Source organism: Pyrus communis, chromosome 2 (assembly GCF_041283825.1).
Source record: "Pyrus communis isolate YQ-2024b chromosome 2, ASM4128382v1, whole genome shotgun sequence".
In the NCBI taxonomy this organism is placed as follows: Eukaryota; Viridiplantae; Streptophyta; class Magnoliopsida; order Rosales; family Rosaceae; genus Pyrus; species Pyrus communis.
Window position 1 is genome coordinate 26,020,718 of NC_142566.1, and position 25,407 is coordinate 26,046,124.

Sequence of the window (25,407 nt, forward strand, 5' to 3'; positions counted from 1 at the left end):
AGAACGAGACACGGTGGATTGCTTTTTGGCAGTCCATGTAAGAAGGTTAGGACCAAGAAAAATGCAAGCACCACTGGTTGAGCGACGATCATCAAGGGAACCGGCTCAGTCAGCATCAGAAAAGCCTCGAATAGTGAAGTCTGGAGATGAACGAAATAAAAGACCATGTTCAACAGTCCCTTTTATGTAGCGGCAGATACGTTTGACGGCCTGAAGATGAGTTGATTTAGGGTTGTGCATGTACTGACAAACTTGATTAACAGCAAAGGAAATATCGGGACGGGTGAGAGTCAGATACTGAAGGCCGCCAACCATGCTCCGATAAACTTCAGGATCCGAGATAGGATCACCATCATAAGTCGATAGATGCAAGGAGGAGAGGAATGGAGTGGGGCTGGGCTTGCACTGGTCCATCTTAAATTTCTGGAGTAAATCAGATGCATAACGGCTTTGAGCAAGAGATAGGTGGCTGCCTCGGCGAGTAACTGCCATGCCAAGAAAAAAATGGAGGTCACCTAGCTTGCAGCTAGCAAAGGTGGTACATAGTTGATCAAGGAACCTGTGAATAGCATCATTGTTTGAACCTGTGACAATGAGATCATCAACGTATACCAGAACATAGAGGGAGTATGTAGAAGAATGGTAAATAAACAGGGATGCATCCGATTTGCTATGGGAAAAGCCTTGATTACACAATAAGGAGGCTAGACGCTGGAACCATGCGCGAGGTGCTTGTTTGAGGCCATAAAGAGCTTTGTGAAGGCGACAAACATACTGGGAGTGGTTGGGATCAACAAAGCCAGGTGGTTGTTTCATATAAACCTCCTCGTGGAGAATACCATTCAAGAGAGCATTCCGAACGTCAAGTTGCTGCAATGACCAATTGTGTGAGACTGCTAAGGCAAGAATGGTACGAATAGTACCTGGTTTAACGACAGGACTAAAGGTCTCGTCGTAGTCAACCCCAACTTGTTGATTGAACCCCTTGGCGACAAGACGAGCCTTGTGGCGGTCAATGGAGCCGTCGGCCTTTCGTTTAACACGAAATACCCATTTGCATCCCACAATATTCATATTGGGACTAACAGGAACAAGAGACCAAGTGTGATTCTGAAGAAGTGCATCATGTTCCTCTTTCATCGCTTGCTGCCAATGGGGAAATTTGGAGGCCTGAATGTAGCTAGTGGGCTCAATGGACATAGGATCTTCAAGGACTGCAGTTAACCCGTGAGGAAGTGGATGCCGGGGCGAGTCATAAGTAAGGGCATTGATGCTCCCAAATTTGCATGGAAGAGTAGAGTCTGGAGAGGTGACATGTTGCGGTGATGCAGCAAGGGTGGTGGCAGATGACGGTAATTGTGCGGCAGGTGAAGTGGGTATAGGCGCTTCAATAGCCGTGGATGAAGCGTGGGGCGTAAAAGGAGCAGATGCAGGCGGTGGAAGGTTACTGGGAGACACATGTGCTGCTGCAGGTGGTGGAATGGTGCTGGGAGACATAGGTGCTGCTGCAGGCATTAGTGGCTCCAAAAATAATGGTGGAAGAGACTGTCAGGAGGAGGAGAATCTGCCATGCGATTGTTGTACGGAAAAGTGAGTTCATCAAATTGTACATTGCGAGAAATATACACCTTACCAGAAGCAACATCGAGACAACGGTAGCCTTTGTAGTTGTTGTCGTAACCAATGAAGACACATGGGATGGACTTAGGCATCAAATTATGTTTGTTGTAAGGAACTAAGTGAGGAAAGCATATGCATCCAAATGTCTTAAGAAACTGATAATCAGGAACTTTGGTAAAAAGTTTTTCATAAGGAGAAACATTCCCAAGATGATGAAGAGGCAACCGGTTGATAAGAAATGCAGCAGTTGTGAAGGCCTCCACCCAAAATTTTTGCGGGAGATGAGATTGAGCAAAGAGACATAGACCCATTTCGGTAACATGGCGATGTTTGCGCTCAACTATACCATTTTGTTACGGCGTATGTGGGCAAGAGAGTTGGTGTGTGATGCCGTGATCACGAAGAAAATGCCGAAATACAAGGCTAGTGAATTCACCACCACCATCTGTTTGTAATACTTTAATAGTGCGATTCAAAAGATTTTCAATCATGCGTTTGAAAGTGACAAAGGTAGGCATGACATCGGACTTACGAACAAGAGGGAACAACCACACAAATCTTGAATAATCATCCACTATAGATAAATAGTACTTATAGCCAAAATTAGATATCATAGGAGCAGGGCCCCATACATCAAGGTGTAAGATGTCTAAAGGATAGTGAGTCATGGACGTCCGAGAGGAGAATGGAAGGCGACATGCCTTGCCTATGGGACAAATATGACATTTGTTATTAGAGGAAACGGCACCACTAATGGGAATATGGTATTTATGAGCTAAAACTTGAAAGATAGCAGTGGATGGGTGACCCAAGCGAGCATGCCACACATCACTAGTCGTCCGTTCACCATAAAACACAAGCTAGGGAGTAACATGAGGAACAGCTCTAATGTAGTAAAGTTTGCCATAATTATGCCCAATCAGAAGGAGTTGGCCCGTTTTCTTGTCCTTCACACGAAAAGAACGATCATCCATCTCAAAAAAATAGTTATTGTCATAACAAAATCGACGAAGAGATAATAGATTCTTCTTAATGGCAGGGACATATAACACATCTTTGAGTAACATAGGTCTATGTAAACCAGAGATGGAGGATTTACCGACATGAGAGATAGGCAGGTGATTGCCGTTGCCCACAATAATAGTATCAGTACCTGTGTATGGACGAATTTGTGTGAGAGCGGAAGGATCATTAGTTATGTGGTTTGTGGCGCCGGAATCGACCACCTAAGGTGTTGACGAAGGAGAGTCCGCAGTGGCTAAATAGGCAAAGTTGCCTCGAGTGGGACACTAGCGGGCTTTGTGACCATATTTTTCACAAAGTTGACAGTAGCCATCATATTCAAAAGTTGGTGGCTTAGGGGGCAGCGACGGTGTGGGAAGAAGAGGTGGGCAAGTGTCGGTCGAGGAACGAGGAGTAGGCCGAGGAGGATTCCAGTGGGCTTGACGGTTTGGTTTGGAATAATGCCAAGGTCGACCACGACCATTGCCTTGCCCAAAAGAGTGATGTGAGGAAGATGAGCGGTGACTATTGTGAGCAGACGGAGACGAACCAGCAGGGCGACGAGAGGCAGCAAAAGCAGCGTTACTGGACAAGGAGAGAGTGGACATCTTGTGTATGAGATGTTCTTCTTGAAGGAGAAAGTCGTAGCAATCATCGTAAGTGAGAGGAGATCGAAGATGAACTGCGGTGGTGAACTCTTTATAATCAGGACCAAGACCATCCAAGAGACTGTCAATGAGGTCTTCGTCAGAAATAATGGAGCCAACAGCAGTAAGTGAATCTGCAAGGCTTTTGGCATACAGCAAATAGTCAGACATGGACTTCTTGAAATCCTTTTTGAGGGTGCGGAGTTGTTCACGAAGGGTGCGGATGTGAGTTTTGGAGATAGGAGACAAACGTTTTTTGAGAAGAGACCAAACATCGAAGGCATAAGTGCAAGGAAGCAGGATAGAGCGGATAGAGGATGAGCAAGTAGACTTGATCCAACCGAGGACAAGTTTGTCGCGAGAATAATTCGGATTAAGAGATCCATCATCAAGTTTCTTGGGAGGTTTGGTATTGAGGGTCACGACATCTTCCAGACCATGAAGTTCAAGAATGTCGGAAAATTGAGAACGCCAACTGAGATAATTATTTCGGTCCATGGGAGTATTGATGGTGTGGGAGATATTGAAGGAGGTGGGAAGGGAAGCAATAGATGCGGCCATGGTTGAAGAATGAGAGGAATCATAAGAGGCAGTGGAGATTGGGGTGGTGGAGCGTGGAGAGGATCGAACGTTGGGAGGCGTTAGCTCGTGAGAAAGGATGATACCATATAGAGAATAGTAGGGTTTAGGGTTTAGTAGGGAGAAGCAGTTTGTTTTACTAATGAATTTGTTGATCTGCTTAACATATTGATACAAGATATATACAAGCCTATAGTTGACTTTATGCAACATAAAAGGTAACTAATAACTCTTGATTATTTACATAAACACTATGGAGAGATTGGTGGGATCATGTCTTGACAGCAGATGCGGTGGAGAGATTGGTGGTGGAGTCAATACTCTCGTCAGGTTCAAGTTGAGAAAACAGCACTTTTATAAAGCAAAGATAAGGGCGCAATAGACGTTCTTACTATCGCAAAGTGGGAGCTTTGTTAGTTTGAGTTCGTTCCTTTTGGTAGCAGCCTACCCACTATATTAAATTACAAAAAAAAAACACATAAATTTAAAGACTTTAGAAAACCAAATGAGGATTTGACTCACTGTTTTGAACACACTTCAAAAGCTGGAAAAAAGATTATACATTTACCACAAAAACCCAGAAATCTTTATGCATTCCATCAAGAAATTACCTAACTTTTCCAAATTCAGATTTCAGAACAGGAAATATTTATGATTTAAAAAGCAGCCCACCTAATGTGTTTAAATTTGAGAAAAACCCTTCATAAATTTAAAGACTTACAAGATCAAATGAGGAATTAGAATCACTGTTTGCATCGAGTACCTTGAATGGGGGAGCTCCAAGTTCAAAAGAGATTTTTAGATGAAAAAGAGCTGAAAACATAAAACAAGTTTATTCTCGTAATACAGCAGAAACATAATTTTTTTCAAAGTACACAATACTAAGGGTTGGTTTGGTATTGCTGTGCTTTGAAAAAAAGCTGCTTCTGCTGTGTTGTGAGAATAAGCAGCTGTGAAATAAAACAGCAAAGTGTTTGGTAAACTTTTTTGTAAAAGTGCTTTTGAAAAAAAAAAAAGCAGTATTATAGTGTTTGGTAAACTTTTATGTAAAACAAATGTGAAAAAAATCCAGTTTTTCAAAGCTGGGTTTTGCAGCTTCTTGTTTTTGGCTTTTTTCCACCCAAAACTGTGAAAAAAAGCTGAAGCTGAATGTTTACCAAACACAAAAGCAGCTCCCAGCTTTTTTTTATACCAGCTTTTTTCAGAATCACCTCAGTACCAAACCAGACATAAACCAATCCTAAAACTGCTACTACTTCTGCTTCTGCAACTGCTTGGCCAAATTATTATAATCTCAGAATACTCCACATTGGAAATGGAAACGGCGGGGTACAGCTAAAACGCCCTTTCTGTTTCCTAGTATTTACGGTGAAGCCACTCTTTCGTCATCCATGAGTTTTACGCACCGCAAAATCGTCTACATTGGCGAAAGGAAACAGACAGTAGGCCCCTCCAATTTAGTTCCCTTCCTTTTCTTTGTTTTTCATTTTCCACACTTCTTTTTTTGTCCTTTTTTAGATAAAAATCAGCTAACATGTTGTAGTCACGGTTCGAATAAGAAAAGAGGGAATGAGAGAGATAAGAGAATTTAGTTATTTCTCTATTCTCTGCTCTCTACGCCTCCACCCTTCCTGTGTCCTTTAGCTATTTCTCTATTCTCTGCTCTCCGCTTATCTCCATTGTCTCTCGCAAGAGTATGGACGCTGCAAAGGTGTTAGAAGCTCTCTACACTTTTCCAGTGGAGGGAATACTGAAGTCGGTCGCTTCACTTGCTGCTCAAGAAATCGGTCTTTTCCGAGGATTCGAAAAAGAAGTAACTGAGCTTTCTGAATCGTTAATGGAAATTCAAGAGTACTTAGGCGATGTTGCCCACCAACCACAGAATCGGGGCGTGGCAGTCAGAAACTGGGTCAAGAAACTGAAAGACGTAGCTCATGATGCCAATGAAGTCTTGGAGGACATCAACTACGAAGTTCTCCGGCGTAAAGTAGAAATTCAAGACCACATGAAGAAGAAGGTACTTAACTTCTTTTCGCTCTCCAATCCCATTTTATTTCGTCAAAAGATGGCACACAAGATTAAGAACATCAGTGCGTCACTGGCGGTTCTCAAGAGTAAGGCATCTTACATTGGCTTAGTTGCAAGGAGAGTAGATCCAACCCTTCCGGGTATGGGGAACAGAGAAACCGTCTCAAGCTTGGGTCATGATGAGAAGATCATCGGAAGGGAGAAGGTTGTGTCGGATATCATTGCAACGTTGATCGAGTCCAAGAATCAGGAAAAGAACCTTTCGGTTAAGGCCATTGTGGGAATGGGGGGACTCGGAAAGACGACTTTGGCAAAATCAATATTCAACGATGATGCTATCGGTAGACATTTTCAGGAAAAATTGTGGGTGTGTGTGTCCAACACTTTTGAGGTCAATTTGCTTCTAGATGGGATGCTTGAATTGCTCGACCCAAAAAACGCTGGACTTAAACGTCGGGAAGCATTGCTGAATAACCTCAAAGAAAGGTTGACGGGGAAGAGATATATTCTGATACTCGATGATGTTTGGAATGAAGATGAGGATTTATGGAGCAATTTTAAGAGTTGTTTGTCTGGACTCAATTCTGCCCCCGGAAGCATTGCCCTTGTTACTACCCGCAGTGCTAAGGTTGCATCAATCATGGAGACAATGCCTAGGTGTGATTTGGGGTTCCTACCAGTGGAGGATTGTTGGTCCATAATAAAGAGTAAAGCAGTATCAAATGGTAATGTTTTTCCTCCAGATTCAGATCAAGAGCGCATTGGAAAGGACATAGCTAAAAAGTGTGTTGGTGTACCCTTGGTGGCAAAGGTATGCATTGATATATTATTATATTTCCCCTTGTTGTTATGTATTTGAAATTCTATTTTAGTAACATAAATATAGAAATAGAAGGATGGGTGGGGGTTTTTTGGGTGTAAGATTTAATTTAATTAATCGTTGAAAAAGGTTACTCTTATATTAATACCTTGTGTAATATTATAGTCTAATTCGAGTCCCATTACTCAATATCCAAGTCAAAATACATTTAATTACCTCACTTATTATTTATAATTTGAGGTTTTATTAGTCTTTTCCTCCTATCTATAATAGTAATACCATGTGTTCACATTATGTTAATGCATTTAATTATCTTTTCATTTTATTCATGATAATATTTTTGATATATACATTTAGGTACATTAATTTTTTTAAACAATATAATTCGATATACTTTACGTTCTTCATTTAGTTACATCAATTCATTTTATATATTTTGATACAAAAAAGTAGGTACATCAACTCATATAATATTTGGCTACAAAAAAGTAGGTACATCAACTCATACAATATTTTGCTACATACACTTAAATACATTAATGTACATTTTGGTACAAACATTTAGTACATCTTTTAATATATTTAGATACACTTTTTAGTTTTCGATCGTTGGATCGGATAATTGAAGAAGATTAACGGACATAAATTAACAAGAGGTGTGTGAGAAGTAAAAATAAGTGTGTGGATAGCACATCCCTTTACAAAACGCTCTTTCAAACTACGGCCTTTACGAACTCTTCAATTACTAAGTTATAAACATGATGATTTTATTCTAACACTTGTATTTAATTGATCTAATCAAGTATTAAACTATTAATTTATTTGTTAATAGGTTTTGGGAAGCGTTATGCATTCTAACTATAGTACACGTGAATGGTTGTCAATTCTACAAAGTAAGATATGTGAATTACCAAATGAAGAGGAGAAAATCATGTTGGTTTTGAAGTTAAGTTTTGATAATTTGAAGTCGCCATTCTTGAAACAATGTTTTGCATATTGTTCAATGTTTAGAAAAGATTTTGAAATTGAACGAGATAACTTGGTCCAGCTTTGGATGGCTCAAGGATATCTCCATTCCTCTCCCAACATGAGCATGGAGGATATAGGCAATGAATATTTTAATATTCTATTGCAAAACTCCTTATTTCAAGATGCCATAGAAGATGAGTACGGTGTTATTACCGAATGCAAGATGCACGATCTTGTGCATGATCTTGCAGAGGAAGTATTTAAATCTGAAAGCTTGATGGGGTACTCCGATCAGATGGATGATGCACTTGAGATTCAGCATGTTGGGCGAATTTCTTCCACGACACTTGAACGAATTCCACAAGGGAGTGTTAGAGATTGCGATCGTTGTTTGTTGATTGGGAGGTCCCTGGTAACATCCTCCAAAGGTTTAGAGCTTTACGGATGTTGAATTTATCCGAGGTTGCAACAGAGGATTTGCCCAGCTCAATTGGAAAGTTGAAACACTTGAGGTATCTCAACATTTCTAATACGAGAATAAAAGAACTCCCAAAATCTATTGGCAAACTCTATAATCTTCAGACATTAAGAATGTCAGGGACATGGACTCTTACAAAGTTTCCTAGGGAAATGGAAAATTTGATCAACTTGAGACATGTTTATTTCGATAAGTACAAAAAAGTTCCATTTGGGATGACAAGATTGACTCATCTGCAAACGCTACCTTGTTTTAAATTGGATAGAGCAAGGCGTCATAGACTTGATGAGCTAGGTGGGTTAAATGAATTGAAAGGGCAACTAGTTATTGGAGCATTGGAATATGTGAGAGACAAGGAAGAAGCAATGAATTCAAATTTAGTTGGAAAAGCAAACCTACGAAAATTGGAATTAGGCTGGGGGAGGGACCATTCTGCGAATCTTGACGAGGATATTCTTGAAGGACTCCAACCGCACTCCAACTTAAAAAGCTTGACGATTGAGAACTTCATGGGTACTAAATTTGCATCATGGATGATGAGTGATTCGTTGCTCATTAATTTAACGGAGATTAAGTTAATCGGTTGGAGAGAATGTGAAGCGGTCCCACCACTCGGACAGTTGCCGAATCTTGGAAGGATTTCCATTGAGCAATGCCCCAAACTAAAATCCTTTCCAATTGCACAAATCCAATCTCTTGAGGAGTTGAAATTACGTGGTTGCCCAGAGCTAAGATGCACTTCAATTCACAGTTTGCCCTCGCTCTGCAAATTGGTTATCGAAAGATGTACGTCTCTTGAGGAGTCGGAAAATCTACAGTCCACGACCAGCACTCCGTGAATTGACAATTGAGGGATGCGATTGATTCACAAGTATACTGAGTGGGCTCCATTCCTGTATTAGTCTTCGCACACTGGATATCATCGATTGTCCAAATTTGAGGACTTTGTCGGGTCCTGGGCTATCAACCCCCGCCTCTCTTGAGAAAATGTCTATACTGGGATGTCCTAATCTTGAGGCTATTCCCAGTTTAGACAACCTCACTTCCCTCACTGAGCTGGATATTAGCAGATGCGGTCGATTAACAAGTATACCGAGTGGGCTTGCATCCTGCACAGCTCTTACCGGATTGGATGTCGATGGTTGCCACAATTTGATATCTTTGGCGGATCACAATTTGTCCAGCTTGCAATCTCTTTCCTATTTACGTATTATTAATTGTGGGAAATTACAATATTTGCCCAAGGGGCTGCACTCTCTATCTCGTTTGAAAAGCTTGTGGATCGGTTACTTCTGCAAGGAGCTCGATTCTTTCCCGGATTTTTAGGTCCCATCGCAACTGGAAGAATTAGAATTGTACGGGTGGCCTAAGCTCAAGTCTCTGCCTCAGCCAATTCAACACTCTACTTCTCTTACATCTTTGTCCATTTCTGATTTCGGTGGTGTGGAGGCTCTTCCGGAGTGGTTGGGCGACCTTACATCTCTTACAAAGTTGACAATTTTCTCTTGTAAGAATTTGAGGACCTTGTCGGGTCCTGGGCTTGCATCCTGCACAGCTCTTACCAGATTGGATGTCAGCTTCTGCCACAATTTGATATCTTTGGCGGATCACAATTTGTCTAGCTTGCAATCTCTTTCCTATTTATGTATTAGTAATTGTGGGAAATTACAATATTTGCCCAAGGGGCTGCACTCTCTATCTCGTTTGAAAAGCTTGTTGATCGGTAACTTCTGCAAGGAGCTCGATTCTTTCCCGGATTTTCAGGTCCCATCGCAACTGGAAAAATTAGAATTGTACGAGTGGCCTAAGCTCAAGTCTCTGCCTCAGCCAATTCAACGCTCTACTTCTCTTACATCTTTGTCCATTTATGATTTCGGTGGTGTGGAGGCTCTTCCGGAGTGGTTGGGCGACCTTACATCTTTTACAAAGTTGAGAATTCACAGTTGTGAGAATCTGATGTATCTGCCTACTGTCGAAGCTATGCAACGCCTAACCATATTGCATACCTTATGGATTATTTCGTGTCCCCAACTGAAAGAAAGATGCGCCAAGGACAGCGGCCCAGAATGGCCAAAGATTTCTCACATTCCAGATATCACAGGTGATGCGAGAATTATACGCGCATAAATTAAACCCTCTTTTCGTCAAATTGTAGTATATGTATAAGTAGGGATCGTTCTAGACCGGGGATTAGGAGGGATTGTTAACCACTTGGATTTGACTCAAAAACGTAAAATAACAATATGAAACACTATACTAGACTCAAAGAATGCAAAACTAAACTTTAAAACACTAAGACAAATCAAAAGACTCAAACATCACCCAAAACACTCAAAACTGCCTTAAAATCACTTTCTGGGCAGTTTTGAGCACTTTGGTGAATTTGGACGAATTTGTGAAATAAATTGAAACAAAACACTTAGAAACATAAACTAAGACTCAAAGAATGCAAAACTAAACTTTAAAACACTAAAACAAACCAAAAGACTCAAACATCACCCAAAACACTCAAAACTGCCTTAAAATCACTTTCTGGGCAGTTTTGAGCACTTTGGTGAATTTGGACGAATTTGTGAAATAAATTGAAACAAAACACTTATAAACATAAACTAAGATACTTTCTAACTAAATTGGACAATAAAGTAAAGGGGGATTAAGGTTTATACGAAATTAACTAAATGCACAGATTCTAAGTAAAAACAGATAGTAAATATGAAATTGATGAAATGCAATGAATGGATGAGAACCTAGCTAAGGGGTTCATCTCCATACATGTTACACTTGCATAATAAAATGATTTCCAATTACATTTCAATAAACCATGAATTCTCAACACCCCAAGTTAACCGTGATGCACTAATTAACCTTCAAATCTTCCTAACGTTATTGAATTGGATGATGCATGCGACAATTCAAAACATTCCCCACAAGTCCTCAACATGAATGCATAGAAGAGGTACAAGCAAGAATCATTACGCTCTATGAAAATTATAAGTGTTGACGAGGCATTCGTTACTATGGATTGCATGAAACTTATGCCAAGAATTCGTTTAACGCGATTGTTTATAAGCAACCTCCACTACTTGTGAATATAAGTTCGTAACTATTAGGTGAAACTCACTTATATTCTAGCGTCATATTCATGCATGAAAATTAAGCGTGCACTCTCAATTAAACATACATAAATAAGTTATCAATCAAACAGTTAAACAAATTGAAACCACAACTTATGAAACGCAATTAGAAGTAATCAAATCAAAATGCAAGCATAAATATATATTTCAAATCACCCCCTAACAAAGGGGGGTTTAGTTCCTCATAACTTTGAAATCAAAGAAACACCTAAACATTCCAACAACTCAAACTTGAATTGTATGAACGTTTAGGCACTCTTCTCTTCCATTCCTCATACGTACAAAACAAAGAGAATTGAATTTAAACATTGAAATCAAAGAAACACCTAAACATTCCAACAACTCAAACTTGAATTGTATGAACGTTTAGGCACTCTTCTCTTCCTCGTTGTTGTAGCACAAGGTCTAAGGTGAGGTTTGGTGGTGTGAATGGTTTGGGGAGTGGTGTAAATGGAAGGATGGTGTTTGGATTGTAAGGGAAACTCACGGCACAAAGGGGGAAGTGTTGGTGGTATGTACAATGGAATGGAAGTGTTTGTGACTGAAATTGAGGTGTGAATGAGTGTGTATGAGAATGAATGCAATGGATGCTTATTTATAGGTGAAATGGGGGGAACATGACAGCTAGGAGGGAATGTGGCTGCATGTTTGAATGATTAAAGGATGCATGTGGGTTGGAATTGCAATGAATATGTGGCTGCATGTGCAAGGGGACAATCTGAAAATGCATGTGAAAGCATGTGTTGGCTGCAATGATGAAATGGATGGGAGTGCATGTGGCTTAATTAATTAAAGGGAGTGCATGTGCAATGTTTTAAAGGATGGAATGCATGTGAATATGATGGAAATCTGATGGGAATGGGAGATGCATGTGCAAGGTTGTTGTTGTGATAAGTGATAAGTGTATGATATGATAAGTGAATGATATGATAAGTGAATGATATGATAAGTGAATGATAAGATAAGTGAATGATATGATAAGTGAACGATATGATAAGTGAATGATAAGATAAGTGAATGATATGATAAGTGGATGATATGTAATGATATGTGGGAGTGTGGCTGAAATGAAGGAGTGGAATGTTGGAATGTTATGCACGGCTAAGGATATAGGAAAGGTTTAAATGTCCTAAAACTAAAGGGAACAAGGTTCCAACACTTTGGTCTTCAATTAGGTCTTCAATTTCGTCCAACACTTTGGCTCCAAGCATAAGCTATCCATCCTAAGCCCAAAAGTGCTCCAAAAGTCTCCAAAATGCATCTTTTTGCTCCTTTAGCCCTTTGGACCTACAAACACACGAAAATAGCTTAAAGTACTAAAATAACTAAAGAAACATAACGTAAATGCACGAGAACAAGCCATTTAAGTCGCATGAATATGCTCCTATCAACAGGTAATCTTTATTTTGATTTCCAATCAATTATGCATGTATATTTTGTCCAATATTGTTCACTCACTCTTGTTTTCTGCAATAAACGAATATTAGTCTGGTGAAGAATCGGAGTCAAAGGGCTCTTGCCAGAGTGATTACGCAACCTTTCGTGTGTGGACGATCTATCTATTCACAGCTGTGGGAATCTCAAGTATCTACGGCAGTGGGGAAGCCGGTACAATTTTTTCTCTTGCGTTCTAAATTAAAAGAAAATGCAACATTTCTCACATTTCCGACAGTCAAGAGTAGGTTTCTTTCCCGAAACAGTAATTCACGATTTGTTCTGTTTTCTTGTCTTAGTTCCATTTGATTGTTATGGTGCAGATACGCTTTTTTATGGGGTTGTGTTTCATCTCACTGTGTGCAGGTTCACCTAACTAACACACTTTTTTACGGGGATGTTTGTCTGGTGAAGAATCGGAATCATTGTCACTTGATGATTCAAAAGGCTCTTGCCCGAGTGATTATGCAACCTTTCGTGTTTTGTTCTCGTCTTAGTTCCATTTGGTTGTTATGGTGCAGATACACTTTTGTACAGGGTGCAGGTTCACCCAACTAACTAATAACCATATAGTTATAACTGATTCATGTAACTAGATTGGTTAATCAATTGGTTTGAGTTTGTTAGGATAAAGTTGTTAGAAAGGGTAATTGAGTCATTGTGTATTGAGATATTAGCTATTATAAATAGCTGTTGTAGCAGTTGCTTTTAGACAATTACATTTTCATATATGCTTCTCAATAATATACAGAGCTTTCTTCTTCTTTTTACCATTCCTTCTGCCTTTGTTCTATAATCTTAGCATATCCTAATATGCTAGGTTAATATGGTATCATCGCCGGCGAAGGCTCGTTGCCACTTCCGGTCCTAAGGGTTTCTTCCGCTACTCTGGTTCAATTTTGCTGGAGGAGGCTTGCTGCCATTTCTGAGGGTTCTTGTGGATTCTTGGTGTTTTCATCTGAAAGTTCTTTGGTTGATTGGGCTACTGAAGTTTACAATGGTGTTCGAATGATCGATCGTGAGTCGTGTTTGACGAATTGCTCCATTTCAGGTGATATTGTTCTTGTTTCTTCGTCTGGGTTTTGTTTTGTCTTCCATGTTGATTTCCTCTCTGGAGAATAATGGAGTTTTGAGAGTGTGTCATGATTCTTGTGAATTGGGGATTCTGTTATGTTTTCTCCTGAATTGGTGAGTGAATTCTGATATAGTGGTTGTGGTTTTTACTGGCGTTTGAGATTCTGTCATAATTCTCGTAAATTGGGGATCCTGTTATAATTTCTCCCGAATTGCTGCATGAATGTTGCTCTAGTGTTTGTGAGATGGTTCATTGACGTATTGATAATGATATTGTGATTTCGTATATCAGTTTCAAGAAAGTGTTAGTCTTTCTTTGTTTCACGATCTGCTTACAAGAAAGTTCCAATCTTTCTTGAGTTGTCTAAAGTGTTAGTCTCTGAAGTTGGTTGTTTTGATCTGTGGAAGTGTTCATTTTTCCATCATGTCTGCGTCTTCGTTTAAAGTTGAAGGTGTTTTGGGAATGCTTATTATCAAGCTTAGGGATGATAATTTTGCCAAATGGGCATTTCAGTTTCAGTCAGTGTTAAGAGGATATAAGCTGTTTGGTCATTTTGATGGTACAAATCCTTGTCCATCAAAGTTTGTTGTTGATTCAACTAATGGGGTTACAAGGGAGGTCACAGAAGCATATACTGAGTGGGAGACAATTGATATGGCTTTGTTAAGTATCTTGCTTGCCACTCTTACTGATGAGGCTATGGAATATGTGATTGGGTGTCGAACATCGTATGAAGCTTGGACTAATCTGGTTGATCGATATGCCATTGTGTCTAAATCCAGAATTAATCACTTGAAAACTGAGTTACACACAATTCAAAAAGGGTCAGATACAATTGATAAATATCTATTGAGGCTTAAGCATATTCGAGAACAACTTAGTGCTGCAGGAGAATCCATCTCAGATAATGATGTTATGATTGCTGGTCTTGCTGGATTACCTATGGAATATGGTGTTATTCGTACTGTTATATTGGCCAGGGAGTCTACACTCACTTTGAAGGAGTTCAGAGCACTGTTACTTGGGACTGAGAGGGAAATCGAAGGAGAAATGAATACACTTACTCAGAATCTGTCAGCACTCTATGTTCAAGGGTCAAGTTCTGGTTCAAATACTGATTCTGGTTCTTCTGCTTCATCTTCAAATTCTCACAGTCATGCTCATATTCCGGCCATCACTGCTGGTACTATCACTGCTGTACCTTATGCTTCACAACCATCCTTACAACCACCTCAAGTTCAACATCCCTTTTATTCTCTACCACCACCTCAGTTTCCAAATGATTCATTTGGTTACGGTTTTTCTGCAAACTCAAGTGGTCAAAATGCATCTAGACCACAGTCTTTGAATGCACAGTCTGGATCATTTGTGAATCACTATAGGGGTAGCAACAACTATAGAGGTGGAAACAATTACAGAAATAACAATGGTTTTAGAGGAAGAGGATATAATTCTGGTAATTCAGGGGGTTCAAGGCAATCTGGAAATGGAAATAATAATTGGTCAGGCATGGTTGATACTATAACTACTTTGCTGATTGAATGTCAGATTTGTAACAAACGTGGACACACTGCAGTTAATTGCTTTCATAGGAATTCGAATGTACCAACCACAGGTATTGTAGTAGAGTGTCAAATATGTGGGAAAAACTCGGCCTTGGATTGCTATCAAAGGGGAAACTATGCGTATCAAGGACAACCTCCACCTCCATCACTGTCTGCAATGAATGCACAACAGACTTCATCATTTCTTCCTCAAGATGCTTGGATTGTTGATTCTGGTGCGTCCCATCATATAACTTCTGATATCAATGCTCTCTCTCAAGTAATACCTTTTGAGGGATCTGAGAAGATAACAATTGGGAATGGTACAGGTCTACCAATTAAAAATATTGGTTCAACTATGCTTCAAACTCCTACATGTTCCCTGGTTTTTAATAAAGTGTTGCATGTGCCTAATATTGCTAGGAGTTTACTCTCTGTCAAGCAGTTATGTGCAGATAACAAAAGTTGGTTTATCTATGATGATTCTGAATTCTTTATGCAGGACAAGAAGACAAAGGAGATAGTGTACCACGGAAAGAGTAGGCCTGAGGAATTGTTCCAGATCCCTGTAGTCACAAGTGCAAAGGGTTCTCAGTTCATAACAAAGTATCCAGCAGCTTATTTGGGCAAAGCAGTGAAGAATACTGTCTGGCATCAGAGATTGGGACATCCAGCTCATGATGTGATGACTACAATGTTAAAACAGTCAAATATTCCAGTACAAATAGATGATAATAATAGTACTTGTATCTCTTGCATTCAAGGAAAGATGTCTAGGATTCCATTTCCTGTTAGAACTGATAGGTGTACATCTCCTTTTCAGAAAGTACACACTGATATCTGGGGTCCATCACCTGTAAGATCCATAGAGGGATATAGGTATTATGTAACATTTGTTGATGAATATACAAGATTTGTTTGGATATTTCCCATGAGCAATAAATCTGATGTGTTTACAATCTTTGTTAAGTTCTACAAGTTTGTTCTTAATCAATTTGGTGCAACAATCAAGTCATTGCAAACAGATGGGGGAAGGGAGTATACAAGCAAGGGTTTTACTTCATTTCTAGCTGACAAAGGTATCTTGCAGCTCATATCTTGCCCTTATACTCCTCAACAGAATGACATGGCAGAAAGGAAACATAGACATATTTTGGACACTGCAATCACTCTTCTTAGTGCTTCTGGTTTACCTTCTGAGCTATGGTACTTTGCTTGTGCTCATTCGGTTCTGTTAATCAATAACTTGCCTTGCAAAAGTTTGTCTTTCAGTTCTCCATATTTGACTTTGTATAAGAAGGTACCTGATTTACACTCTCTTAAGATTTTTGGCTCTGCTGTATTTCCACGGCTAAGACCCTACAACATTAATAAGTTACAACCAAGATCAGTGATGTGTGCATTCTTGGGTTATTCACAAGGGTACAAAGGAGTGATTTGTTATAACTTGCAGACCAAGAAATTTATTCTTTCCAGACATGTCTGTTTTGATGAATCTTTATTTCCTGCAAAAATGGTTCAACACACAAGACCTGCAAGGTTGGATAGACATGAGGAACAGGAACAACCAAGGGATGCACCTGTTATGGTATCTATCCCAATGTCACATGCAAGGAGACCTACGGATCATGCAGGATCACAGAGTTCCGTCTCTCACTCAAACACAGAAATATTCTCTCCCAATATTAATACATCAGAAGATCATGTCTCAACAGAATCAGATAATCAGGGGTCTGGAACACCTGATGCTCATTCCTCTCCACCTAACACTACTCCTTTGCTTCCTGTCATTGATCCTGCCCAACTCCAGGTAGTTCTTCCTTTTACCTCACCTTCCCATCATACTACTTCAGTCATCACAGATGTAAATCCGAGTTATATCCAAACCAGGTTAAAAACTGGTGCTATTGTTAAGAAGAGTTATGTGGGATGTCTTGCTTTTCTACCTCAGTTGCATTCCTTAAATCTTGATGAACCACTTTCTGCTGATTTTTCTACCAACTTCAGTGCACATTTGTCTGGGGGTTTTTCTTTTCTTGCTGATATCACAGATGGGGAAGAACCTAGAAATTTTAAAGCTGCATCATTGAAACCAGAATGGCAACTTGCCATGCAAGAGGAATTTAATGCCCTGAAAACTCAAGGCACTTGGATACTTGTTCCACCTCCATCCCATCGATCAGTTATTGGAAGTAAATGGGTTTATAAGGTAAAGAAAAATCCAGATGGTAGTATATCTAGGTTCAAAGCCCGGTTGGTGGCACAGGGATATTCTCAGGAGCACGGCTTGGATTACTCAGAGACTTTCAGTCCAGTGGTTCGACATACCACTGTCAGACTTATTTTAGCCTTAGCAGCTCAGTTTAGTTGGCAATTAAGGCAACTTGATATCAAAAACGCATTTCTTCATGGAGACTTGGAAGAAGAGGTTTATATGAAACAACCACAAGGGTTTGTGGATGCTACATGTCCTGATCATGTCTGCAAATTGGTCAAATCCCTGTATGGGTTAAAACAGGCTCCTCGAGCTTGGAATTCGAAATTTACTAGCTTTCTTCCTGCTATTGGTTTTCAATCCTCTCTTTCAGATACTAGTCTCTTTGTCAAAGTTGATGGTGGAGACATAATCCTCTTATTGTTGTATGTGGATGACATCATTCTCACTGGTTCAAACTCACTCAAAATACAGTCTGTAATCGATGCTCTTGCTGATGTGTTTGATCTCAAAGATATGGGGAGGTTAACATACTTTTTGGGGTTACATATCCAGTATCGAGATGACGGTTCCTTGTTTATATCACAGACTAAATATGCCAAAGATGTGTTACACAAGGCAGGTATGGAGAACTGCAAGTCTACCTCAACACCGTCAAAACCTCACACTCAATTTCTTGTTGGTGAAGGAACAATGCTAGCAGATCCGAGTCACTATAGAAGCATAGTTGGGGCTCTTCAATATCTAACTTTTACTCGGCCTGATATAGCCCATTCCGTGAACATGGTTTGTCAATTCATGGCACAACCAACTGATTTACATATGTTTCTGGTCAAAAGAATCTTGAGATATATACAAGGCACTATTAGCTATGGCTTACAGTATACAAAAAGCAAGGATTTCAATATAACTGCTTATTCTGACTCCGATTGGGCAGCAGATATCAACACCAGAAGATCCATTACAGGTTTTGTTGTGTATCTTGGGATAAATTCGATTTCCTGGCAGTCTAAAAAGCAATCCACAGTCTCTAGAAGCTCCACAGAGGCAGAGTACAAGCCTTTAGCACATTGTGCAGCTGATGTCTTTTGGATCCGTTCAGTTTTTAAGGATATTCATCAATCCATATCAGCCCCGCCATCCTTATACTGTGACAACCTCTCAGCTTTGGCTTTAAGTTCAAATCCGGTCTTTCACTCCAAGATCAAACATCTGGACACAGATTATCACTTTGTGCGTGAGAAGGCTCAGAGAGGAGATCTGATGGTTCACTATATTCCGACAGAGGATCAGGTAGCTGATGTCTTCACCAAGGGACTACATAGTCCCATATTTCAAAAACATTGTCAAATCCTTGGTTTGAGCGTTGGTTCTGCAGCAAACTTAGCTTCGGTAGCTCAGCTTGGTTTGAGGGGGGAGTAATAACCATATAGTTATAACTGATTCATGTAACTAGATTGGTTAATCAATTGGTTTGAGTTTGTTAGGATAAAGTTGTTAGAAAGGGTAATTGAGTCATTGTGTATTGAGATATTAGCTATTATAAATAGCTGTTGTAGCAGTCGCTTTTAGACAATTACATTTTCATATATGCTTCTCAATAATATACAGAGCTTTCTTCTTCTTTTTACCATTCCTTCTGCCTTTGTTCTATAATCTTAGCATATCCTAATATTCTAGGTTAATACTAACACGGTTTTATTAGACCAATTTTGTGGAAGGTAATCTGTTTTGTTCATATGTAACTTCTTTCTTCCATCTTTCATCCTCGAAAATAATCATGTCGAGTTATCTAGAATACGTTAATCACAGATAAATTGGATTAGTATTTCAGCTCACTTGACAAGGGATTCCAGTAAGAGAATTGCATTAAGAGAGGAGAGCAAGCGCGGCACAACTAAAACTTGGACGCGAAAATAGCAGATTTCGGTCTGTCCATGGTTTTTTCCAGTGATAATGGGACTCGGGTGCTGACATCGGTCATGGGCACAGCTGGTTATCTTGATCCAGAGTATGTTCAAATTTCCTTGTTCTATTAAACCTTTTTATCATGTTATAATGGTTGAATAAAGAAATTTGATGTTTATAGTTTTACTGGACAACCTGCAACCATAGAAAGTGATGATCTTGTCCACATGGTGGATTGGGTTAATCCTGAATTCCTGCAAAGGGATTTTACAACTATTTTGTATCGAAGGATTTTAGGAGATTTCAGTGTGGAAAGCCTTAAGACAGCAATGACATGCACAACTTCCACGGTTCCACTGCCCAACATAGAGCCACCATTGATTTTGTGCCGTGTCAACTAACGCAATGTTTGGAATCAGAGGTGTCTAAGCATCGAGAAAGAACTCCAGGCTCAAATGAAGAAACTCGTGTTTCTATTTCACCATTCCAGAGTTCACATAGAGTGATTTCCATATGTCCAGATTCCACAAATGCGGGTTCCATGACAGCACCATGCTAGGTAGCTAGTTAGACTTTACCTTTGCTGGTTCCTACAAACTATCTCATTCATCCCATGTTCAAAACTTGGTGGTTTAAAAATGGGTGTGGGATCTGTTGTGCAATGAATCAGTGTAGGCTAAATACTAGTATATATCCATATTGTCCTTGACTTAATCACTTTGGTGCAATACTTTGGGTTGTGTCCCTGACTTATATGACACCGCATAACCCTAACAGGAACAATGTTTGAAATGCTTTGACTAGAAAATACGTTGGCTTGACCAATTTGCTCTCTTAGTATGAACATTGCATGATCCATTGATTGTCGCAGACTAATTAAGGATCATGCATGCACTGTGCAAGTTGTGCAGCATGAAATTACAAATCCAGAGTCATATACGTTTTTCGGTTTTTCTGATCGGACATTGTCTCTCATTTTAAATACCAGGTAGTTCATAGGCTGCAATGAGACACAGAGATGAAGATCTCAACTGGTTTCCTCATCCTACTGCTCTGCAAATTTTGTTCATGGAGAGCGCCAAATTGGTTAGCATTTTCCTTAACAAAAGCGAATGGTATTGCATCCTTCAGATTTATATTTTCTATCTGCTTATAAGTTCTTTTTTATAACGTTGTGAATACAAATGTATGAACAATGAGTGGTTTATGATTGGTTTGGTCTGCAGGTACCATAACTATCAATGGTTGAATAAAGAAATTTGATGTTTATAGTTTTACTGGACAACCTGCAATCGTAGAAAGTGATGATCTTGTCCACATAGTGTAGCGGGTAAATCCTGAGTTCCAGCAAAGGGATTTTACAACTATTTTGTATTGAAGGATTTTAGGAGATTTCAGTGTGAATTCGGTTTGGAAAGCCTTATAAACAGCAATGGCATGCACAACTTCAACCTCCCAACATAGAGCCACCATGGATTTTGTGCTGTGTCAACTAACACAATGTTTGGAAACGGAGGTGTCTGGGCATCGAGAAAGAACTCCAGGCTCAAATGAAGAAACTCGTGTTATGATTTCACCATACCAGAGTTCACCTAGAGTGATTTCCATATGTTCAGATTTCACAAATGCAGGTTCCATACCATGCTCGGTGCTAGTTAGGCTTTACCTTTGCTGGTTCCTACAAACTATCTCATTCATCCCATGTTAAAATTTGGTGGTTTAACAATGGGTGTGTATCTGTGGTGCAGTGAATCAGTGTAGGATAAATACTAGTATATATTCATATTCTCTTCGACTTAATCACTTTGGTCCAATACTTTGGGTTGTGTGCCTGACTTGTATGACACCACATAACCCTAACAGGAACGATCTTTGAAATGCTTTGACTAGAAAATACGTTGGCCTGACCAAATTGCTCTTTTAGTATGAACATTTCATAATCCATTGATTGTCATAGACTAGGTATCTCCATGTAATAAGGATCATGCATGTATTGTGCAAGTTGTGCAGCATGAATTACAAATCCACACTGTCATATACGTTTTTCTGTTTTTCTGATCGGGACATTGTTGCACGTTTTAAATACCAGGTAGTTCGTAGGCTGTAATGAGATAAAGAGAGATGAAGATCTCAACTGGTTTCCTCATCCTACTGGTCTGTGCAAGTTTCGTTCATGGAGAGCGCCAAATAGATTAGCATTTTCCTAAACAAAAGCGAATGGTATTGCATCATTCAGATTTATATTTCCTATCTGTTTATAAGTTCTTTTTTTAGCTCAGATCCAAGCAAGTGCAAGTTGTTCCAATACTTGGATCATAACTATCAGCAGTGGCCCTCCTTCTAGTTATAGTGCTCATACTCGTATGGAAGCTTAGAAGAAAAAGAAAACTAGGTACCATTTTATACGCTTGATACTTATTCAGTCAGAACCAATGCTATTACTATGGCTTAGTTGTATTCCTATGATCCTATCCACTTTGTCAGAACTCATATGTTTTTGTCTGCTTAAGCTGAAGATGGAGAAAAACATAACAAAACACCTGTAGCATCAAAGAAGTCCCAGTTCAATTACGACAAGATTTTACAATACACCGAAAAATTTCAAACTAAAATCAGGAAGGGAGGATTTGGGAATGTATACCATGGCTACTTGAAAGATGGCACTCAAGTTGCGGTTAAAATACTTTCTCCATCGTCATCGCAAGGAGTTGGGGAGTTCCAAACAGAGGTTTGATAGTTATAATTTAATTCCTTAAGCGTAAACTTGGATGCAAAAATAGCAGATTTTGGTATGTCCATGGTTTTTCCCAGTGACAATGAGACTCATGTTGTGGCACCGGTGATGGGCACAGTGCGGTATTTTGATCCCGATTATGTTCAGACTTCGTGCTCTTAGAATTTTGATCATTACACTCCCTGACTGGTTTGAAATGGTGTCAATCGGTGCGTTTTGGGGGAGCTCGATTCTTTTCCTGATTTTCAACCTTCAAGTTCCATCACAACTCGAAAGATTAGACTTGTGGGGGTCGCCTAAGCTAGAGGCTTTACCAGATTGGTTGGGGAACCATACATCTCTTGCCTCCCTTCGTATTGAACCTTGTATCACTTGTTCGACGAACTCTGCGTAGTCTTTATCGAACTTTAGTCGCATTACGCTCTAAATTAAGATTGATAAGAGTGAACATTATGATCTAGTAGAAGGATGAAGTTAAGCATAAAATCAAATATTTATGAGGATAATTTTTAGAATGAAGATAGACATTAAATATCTAGCAAAAGGACTAAAATCAATATATAATCTAGAATTAAGTACTTAAAACCTCTCGTCACTTAGTACTACGGTCTAGTGGTTATTCTTTACTTGTAAGTGAGGGATATTAGGTTCAATTCTTACCAAAGGCAAATTTGAACCACATTATTGCTAACTCATTGTGAGGTTTATCCTACTCCCTCCCCCTCGTAGTGTAGATAATATTGTTTGTTTATAAAAACAAAAAGTACCTAAACCCTCTAACCTTTTAGTGTCATTCCAAATTGGTCTCAACCTTGTTAAGCATTTCAAACAAGTATCAAACCTATTGAAAATGTCACATCTGTTATGCCCCAATTAAATTTTTGTTAAATCACCTAGGGCGTACTTTGTCTCCAAAATCAATAGAAATTTATGGAAGCATGCATGGTCTCCACCAACTAACGGTCACCACCACTCATATCAGGCCATCACCTCTAAACCCAACGCACAACCACTAACTTCACCCTATAACTCAATTAGCCAACATCGAGAAGAAGGTCGTGGAGGTTGTTGAAATGGTGCAGACTGTCATGATGCAGCCACAACCATCTTCATCGCCCACTTGATATTTCTCGATCTTCATTTTTTATTTTCATTTTATTTGTGAATTTGTTTTTTATTTTCACTTCATGTCTTTTTTTAAGTTATTTTTATTATTATTTTAGTGTTATTAGATTTCAATCTTATTTAAGGACTAAATTTCAACAACTTCATTTTTAAATTTGATGGTGGGTGGAGGAATAAGACAAGTGGACAAGTGGGTAAGTAACAGTACTCTTAATCTAGGTATAGCTTGCATTTTACAAAACGCTCTTTCAAACTACCGCCCTTATGAACTCTTCAATTACTAAGTTATATACATGATGATTTTATTCTAACACTTGTATTTAATTGATCTAATCAAGTATTAAACTATTAATTTATTTGTTAATTGGTTTTGGGAAGCGTGATGCGTTCTAAATATAGTACACGTGAATGGTTGTCAATTCTACAAAGTAAGATATGAGAATTACCAAATGAAGAGGAGAAAATCATGTAGGTTTTGAAGTTAAGTTTTGATAATTTGAAGTCGCCATTCTTGAAACAATGTTTTGCACATTGTTCAATGTTTAGAAAAGATTTTTAAATTGAACAAGATAACTTGGTCTAGCTTTGGATGGCTCAAGGATATCTCAATTCCTCTCCCAACATGAGCATGGAGGATATAGGCAATGAATATTTTAATATTCTATTGCAAAACTCCTTATTTCAAGATGCTATAGAAGATAAGTACGGTGTTATTACCGAATGCAAGATGCACGATCTTGTGCATGATCTTGCAGAGGAAATATTTAAATCTGAAAGCTTGATGTGGGACTCCGACCAGATAGATGATGCACTTGAGATTCAGCATGTTGCGCGAATTTCTTCCACGACACTTGAAAGAATTCCACAAGGGAGTGTTAGGAGATTGCGGTCGTTGTTTGTTGATTGGGGGGTCCCTAGTAACATCTTCCAAGGGTTTAGAGCTTTACAGATGTTGAATTTATCCAAGGCTGCAATAGAGGATTTGCCCAGCTCTATGGGAAAGTTGAAACACTTGAGGTATCTCATGTTGGAGTTTGAGACCCTCTTGTCCCACATTGGTCAACAGTATTTTTTCACTAGCCTTTATATAGGCTTATTCCTTTTTCTTAGTAATTAAAACTTGGACCATTTGGAAATGGATTGAAGGCTTGGACCTTATGGTTGTGTGGACTAGGCTTGATGATTATACTATAATATTAATATAAATTAGTCAAGACAAGGGCCTTCAGCCTTGGGGCACTTGGGGCCAAGGAATTAAAATTAATCTGATCAATTAGTTTTAATTTCGAATTAAGTTTTTAATTAAATTAATTAAAAACATTTTGATTAATAGACACAACTCTTTGGAAAGAGTTGTATCTTTTTGGAAAGAGCTGTATAGCTTCAAATACATCCAAAAGGTGTTTGAAGAGGTATGAAAGAGCCTATATAACTGGAGTTCTCATTTCCATCAATCATTTATCTTTTTCTTCTCCTTTGTCTTTCGTACAAAATTTCCAGAGAGTAAGCACACAAAGCAATTCACTAGAGTTCTATAATCCAGTGCGGGTTGTAGAATTAGGTAGTTGTATCCTGGTCGAGCAGATGTTGTAAAACCACAAGCACATGAGTGGGACGGAAATACTGTTCGAAGGACATAACGTTTGCGCTAGGCTCTACCTTCAATTCATTCAAGTTAGTATCATTTTAATTTTTCGTAATTATTGTGTTATTGCATTCTGTATTGCAAGTATTTTTTGAATAATAAGGTATAAGTATTTCAGCTCTGTATTTCTGTTATTTTATTGTTTCTAAATTGTTCTCCAACAATCTTCGAACAGTATGGAACAATCGGGAACTAAACCTCATTCTGAGAAGCCTAAGAAATTTAAGGGCGGAGACTTCAAAAGATGGCAGCAGAAAATGCTGTTTTATTTTACAACCTTGAATTTGGCTAATGTTCTGCGCAAGACTGTACCTACTGCAGATGGAGAAAATATTTTTTCTGCAAAAACTTTAACGGCTATAGATACCTGGAATCATAATGATTTCCTCTGCAGAAACTATATTCTCAATGCATTAGATGATTCATTGTATGATGTCTATGTAGTATGCA

General features: G+C 39.0%; 2 protein-coding genes and 1 pseudogene across 3 annotated transcripts in view; all 3 read left to right on the forward strand.

Moving 5' to 3' along the window:
• The window catches only part of LOC137747420 (disease resistance protein RGA2-like), a 35,604-nt gene extending 13,963 nt beyond the window's left edge, over positions 1-21,641 (forward strand). The window contains exon 8 of the mRNA XM_088689697.1: positions 21,543-21,641. The gene's annotated coding sequence lies outside the window, so the exon portion shown is untranslated. The remainder of the gene's footprint in view (positions 1-21,542) is intronic.
• LOC148698828 (putative disease resistance protein RGA3) lies at positions 5,476-10,270 on the forward strand (annotated as a pseudogene). The gene is made up of 4 exons (XR_015966809.1): positions 5,476-6,687; positions 7,529-8,978; positions 9,013-9,466; positions 9,605-10,270. The product of XR_015966809.1 is annotated as a putative disease resistance protein RGA3 (transcript).
• An 83-nt stretch (positions 21,642-21,724) lies between the features above and the next one.
• Positions 21,725-25,407, forward strand: part of LOC137746979 (putative disease resistance protein RGA1) — a 31,551-nt gene continuing 27,868 nt past the window's right edge. The window contains exons 1-2 of the transcript XR_015958722.1: positions 21,725-21,845; positions 21,964-22,181. The gene's annotated coding sequence lies outside the window, so the exon portion shown is untranslated. The remainder of the gene's footprint in view (positions 21,846-21,963; positions 22,182-25,407) is intronic.